We start from the raw sequence: 6,572 nt of genomic DNA on the forward strand, positions 1-6,572 counted from the left end.
AGATGCACTCTTTGCACTACAGATATATTTTTGTGTTCATTGGATATAACCAATCAATAGTATGTTGACCTTTCACAAATTGCTCGTAAGTACAGTTGCGCCAAAATTACTATTTTACCCCTGTAGTTACATCTAACTCCTTAAGTACCACTGATATCTCTAATGAACAATTAGTTATAGTTCAACTACAACCAAAACCTTATCGGGCCAGAAGAGGGTGTGGTGCCATATTATTAGAGCTCTGAAATCAATCCTTAAGGGAACAATTTCTTTACTTATCCTAACAATAGGGAATGAGTGAATTTATTTTTATGTAGTTGTATTCCTAGCTCTCTAATCAGATGAATCCCAAAATGGTATGCATATTGAGTCGGCGAAATTGGCCACTCTCACCCATGCAGATCAAAGGACCGGCTTCATATGCAGGAGTTCACGACTCACTTATGATCCAAGTCAAGTCACCTATGATCATCCTGGTTAAATATAAGTCTCTTCTAGCAACGGTATTATATAGAGAGACTATTCATTTCGTGGTCCAGTCATATACAAACTCTTTGTATAGAATATCCCCTCTCACATGTCTCCACATGAATGATCAGAACTAGATCATTTGTAACATTTTACAACAATTGAAACAACTAAAAAACGAGTTGTATTCGTAGTGTCACCAAGATAAGGTACCCAACCTTATCCATCTACTACAGATCGTCCAAGTTATCACTTAAATATGATTCACTTGTATGTTTTCACATACATGTCTAAGTTACAACAAATAACCTTGGATCTTAGTTTATTGTTTGTTGGGTTAATGCAACTAAATGTTGAATAAAATACTTATTATTTAATTAGATAAGTAAATTGTTTGTACAAATAAAATTACCAACTACAAGACCACGAGATTTAGGGCATCGTCCCCAACATGCAGTATATGGATAAGATCGGGTGCCTTATCCTGGTGACACTACGGATACGATCCACTTTGTAAATGTTACAAGAGTTGTAAGTGTTATAAACGGTGTGATCTAGATCGTTCATGTGGATACATGCAAGTGAAGGGTATCCTATACAAAGAGTTTGTATAAGATCGGACAACAAAATGGTTAATCCTCTCTTTATAACACTATTGATTGAAGAGATTAACATTTCATATGATGTTCATTTGTAACTAATTATCAATCCTGAGTGAGTTATAGACTCCTATCTATGAGGACAGTCCTTTCATTTGTATGGGTAAAAGTGGCCCAAGTCGCCGACTCGATAAGACTGCCATTTTGGGGACGTATCCAAGTAGGAAGCTGAGAATATAGCTACATAATATGAAGTTTACTCATTCCCGTTTTAGGGTAAGTAGATGAATTGCTCGTTTAAGAACTGATTTCGAGTCTTGAACAAAGAGAACTCACCCTCTCATTAACTGAGAGAGATTTAGTTTATGGTTGGACTATGAATTGGTTGTTTATTAGAGAAATAAACGGTACTTGAGAAGAAGAGATAATTACACAGGTAAAACAATAATTTGACCCATCTGTAATTACGAGTAATTTGTGTAGGATCGACTTACTAATAGTCGTTTAGACATGGACACATAAATATATTTAAAATGCGAATAGTGCAACAGTGGGTCTCTAGTGGAGTGACTCACACTTAATGAATGTCGAATAATTTAATTAATTAATCTTGTATCATTTGATCTTCTAATCTGTAGGTCCTTTACGTCTCCTTCACTAAGGATAAAAACAAGAATCATTTAGTTTTGCATTAATTTGAATTGTTCAAATTAAATAAGGAAATATAAATTAATTGTATGAGATGCAATTAATATAATGTATATGGATACATTGTAATATAAAGTTAATTTTTAATGAGATTCACGATTAAACTTCACAGTATAAAAGAGATAAATATTTAAATGAGATTCAAATATCAACTATATGAATGAAATTCACATAAAGCTATAGGTTAAAATTAATGTGAATGAGATTCTTAAAATTATAATTTAGGAGAAGGGATTATATTTGAATATGATTCAAATACAACTTTAATTAAATATATGATATTTAACTTATTAATGTATTAATTGTTAATTAATTCATATTGTTTATTATTTAATTATATATTAAATAAAAAAAAGGACTCCGATGGGGAGTAATCTAATGTGTTGATGGAGGGGCATCTTCATCCATCTTAATGGTGAATTTGCAAATAGTTGAAGAAAATAACGTATTATTGAAAGAACTCTCTTAATCTCCACACAAGATCTCTTTCTGACAAAGCTTTTTACATAAAAAATCCTCTGTAAAAATCATCTCCCTTATCCAAAGGTAGGATCCCACAATATGGTTATTGCTTGAAAATAGCAAGATAATATTAGTGGTAGTGTTCCATCTTTTCGTTCGTGGGAGTTCATTATTTTACATGGGAGTTCGTACATGAAGGAATTTCATTGAAGACGATCTTCGAGGGTAATATTTTTTTACCATATAAGAGCATGCTTTTATCGTTTATCACGTGTTTATGTTTTCTCTATTTTTCAAGTTTTTTTTAAAATTGAAATCGATGACACACATGTTCACTCGTTTATGCACGAGATTCAATCCCTTCAGATGTTTCATAAGAAAGCCTTATTAAGGAAGAACGATAATAAATTTTTTGGCATCAAGGATAGTAATGACAGATGGAGTGAGAATCCAAAAATCATTGAAGATACTTTTTTGTCTTGTTTTGAAGAACTCTTCAGATCAACAAAGCCTACTCAAGCTAATATTGAAGTTGTCCTTAGCACAATCTTTCCTAAAGTCTCAAAATAAACAAATGATGCTCTATTAGCTCCTTTTACCTCGAAGGAACTTTAAGAAGTTGTCCATCAAATGTTCCTACAAAAGGACCTGGATTGGATGGATATTCAACTATCTTTTTTAAAAAAATATATTGAAATATTGTTGGTAATTGTACTATCAAAAAAATGTCTTGAAATTTTAAATGATAGTAAGGAAGTTCACACTATTATTTCTACTCATATTGTTCTTATTCATAAAGTTACTAATCCTCTTTCTGTTGGTAATTACAGGCTTATGAGCTTATGTAATGTATTCTACAAAATTGTTACTACATCAGTTGCTAATAGGCTTAAAACTTGATATATTCATCTCAAAGAGCTTTTATACCTGGTAGGGCTATTTGTGACAATATCATCATTAGCCATGAGTATCTTTATTTCCTTAAAAGCCACAAAAATGGTAAGAAAGGAATGACAACTATCAAACTCGACATAAGCAAAGCTTATAATCAAGTAGAATGGAAGTTTCTTGAGGAAGTTATGATTAAATTAGGATTTGATTCTATATGGGTATCTTTAATAATTGATTGCGTTTCATCAGCTATTTTCTCAGTAATTATCAATGTGGAACCTAAGGGTAAATAATACCTTATAGAGAGATTCGTGAAGGAGACTCTCTATCCCCTTATCTTTTTTTTAGGGGGTAACTAAAGAATTTTCTTATCTTTTGTAAAACACTTTTATAAATGGATCTTTATTAAGATTTCGTTTCGCAGAATCATGTCTATCTCCCATTCACTATTTGCCAATGATAGCTTAATTATTTGCAATGCTTCTGAAGAGGAAATGATCAACCCAAAGAATGTTCTTATTTGTTTCGAAAAGGCACCAAAATAAAGTATCGATTTCAACAAGTCTTCAATATTTTTTTCTCAACTAATATAAACAAAGATCGAGCCAACTTATTGAGCAGTTTGTTGGGGATTACTCATGTTGAAGACTTGGGCCATTATTTGGATCTTCCATCACATTTCTCAAGGAATAAATTCACAGATTTTAGATTCATTCGATAACATATCTACAAAGTTATTCAAGGATGGAAGAGACCTTTATCAAAAATTATAAAAAGTCTCGGTCAGACATTATTGACATTTGTCATGAGTCTTTTCAAACTTCCAAAGAGTTTCTGCACTGATATTACTAGATCTTTTTCTAGATCTTGGTGGGATTCAGATCGTGATAAAAGGAAGATTCATTGGATGAACTGGAAGAAGGTGTGTTGGCCAAAAAGCCCTTGGTGGCCTTAATTTCAGGGATTTGGAAGGGTTTAACAAAGCTCTAATCGTTAAACAAGTTCGAAGAATACTGAAAAATCCTAATGCTCTTACCTCCACTGTCCTTAAATACATCTACTATAAACAAAGCTCAATCATGGAAGCAGAACTTGGTCCAAACCCCTCATTCTTATGGAGAAGCGTGTTATGGAGTAGGAGCTTGCTATCCAAAGAGAATCGTTTTATAATTGGTAATGGCCTTTCAACTTATATGTTTACAAATTCTTAGTTAACAAGACCCATTTCATTCAAACCTATATGTTTCAACTCTTTCACAACCAATCTACTGGTAGCATATTTCCTACTACCTAAGGGAGGATGGAATAGGAATCTCGTAAATGATTTATTAAATGAATAGGATGTTGAATGTATCAAAAAAATCTCTACCAACAAAATGATTCCTGATATACTCATATGGCATTATGATAAATCTGGTTCCTATACAATCAATAGTGGATATAGACCTTTTATGAGATCTTTTACTGAAGATGGATGCTCCAGTACCAATAATGTCAAACGTGTGGAAGAATATTTGGAAATTGAGAATCCCTTCAAAAATAAAACACTTTATATGGAGATCTCTAAATAATATCCTCCCTACCAGATATATGTTAAGGACAAAAGGTTAAGGTGTAATACCTCACCGCCCTCTATGTATCGAGGAAGTTGAAAATGTAGATCATCGTTTATTTTGTCGTCCTAGAGCTGAAGAGATTCGGTATTGCTTAACGATTTGTCCTTTCATTTTCAACGATTATAATCAAAGCTTCATGGACAGATGGTTTAAATTGAACAAATCATATCACCGGGAATAACTTAAATTATTTGCAGTAGCTAGTTGGGGAATTTGGTCCGATCGCAACAAAGTTATTCATGGATTTATTGGGGTTAATGCCCTAAATCTCATAGGATCTTGTAGTTTGTAATTATATTGTACAAACATTTTATTATTCTATAAAATATGAGATGTTTTATTTGACATTTAGTAGCATTAAACCCATAAACCAATAAACTAACATCCAAGGTTATTATTTGTAGCTTAAACATGTATGTAGAGATATATAGGTGGATTGTGTTTAAGTGATAACCTAAATTATCTTTAGTAGATGGATAAGGCTGGATACCTTATCCTGGTGACACTACAAATACGACCCGCCTTGTAGATGTTACAATTACTGTAAAGTGCTATAAATGATCTGATCCTGATTATTCACGTGGGGACATGTGAGCGAAGATATTTTATATAGAGAAGTTTGTATAAGATAAGAACGGTCTACGAAATGAATAGTCTCATTATATGACGTCATTCATAATTAAGACTTACATTTCACTAAGATGACCATAAGTGACATGACCTAAATCTCGAGTGAGTTGTGAACTCCGGCCTATGAAGGCGATCATTCGATTTGTATGGATGAGAGTGGCCAAATCACTGACTCGATAAGCCTACCATTTCGGGGATTTGTTTGATTGGGGAGCTGACATCACAACTACACAAGGCGGAGTTCATTCCTCCCCCAACGTCGGTGTAAGTAGATAAATTGGCCCTTTAAGAACTGATTTTGGGGTTTGAACAATGTGGCGCCACACCCTTTCCTAGCTCGAGAGGGGTTTGGTCATAGTTGACTATAACTTATTGCTCATTAAAGAGACTGATGGTACTTAAGGAGTTAGATGTAATTACACGGGCAAAACAACAATTTTGGCCTAGCTGTACTTACGAGTAAGGTCATCACACTGTTGATTGATTGAATCCAATGGACAAAGAAATATATCTATAGTGTGAAAAGTGCAGCTGTCGGTCTTTAGTGGAGTGTCTGACAGTTAATGGATGTTGAATAATTTAATTAAACTCCTTTAATTAAAATTATTCATATATTATTGAAGCTTCAAGGTGTTGAATAATTAATTAAACTGAATAATTTAATTAAAGGAGTTTAATTAATTATTCAAATATTATTGGAGCTTCAAGCTACAAGTTCATGAGGTTCCCTCTATACCTCAACAATGATTAAATGATAATCAATTTTTTGATTAATTTAAATTGTTCAAATTATTTGAGGGAATTAATTATATATGATATAATTAATATAATGTATTTGATACATTAAAATATAAAGTTTATTTGAGAGGATATAAATATTTGAATATGATTCAAATATTAATTATATGAATTTGATTCATATAATTAAATTTAATATAAATGTGATTTATGTTAAATACCATTGACGAGAGAAGTAAAACTACATGTTATATTGCATGTGATACAATATTAAACCATATGTTTTATGTTTTATGTCATGTAACCTATAGTTTTATATATATATATATATATAGTCTTATTTAAATTAAAATTAATTAAAATTTTATTTTAATTTTAGTTTTTTGGAATTAATGGGAGGGAAATTTTCCCTCCCCTAATCTCTTTCAACTCACTACGTGATTGTGGGTAGGTGATTTTT

Source organism: Benincasa hispida, chromosome 8 (genome assembly GCF_027475165.1).
Source record: "Benincasa hispida cultivar pf3 chromosome 8, pf3_genome.v1.1, whole genome shotgun sequence".
Taxonomy (NCBI): domain Eukaryota; kingdom Viridiplantae; phylum Streptophyta; class Magnoliopsida; order Cucurbitales; family Cucurbitaceae; genus Benincasa; species Benincasa hispida.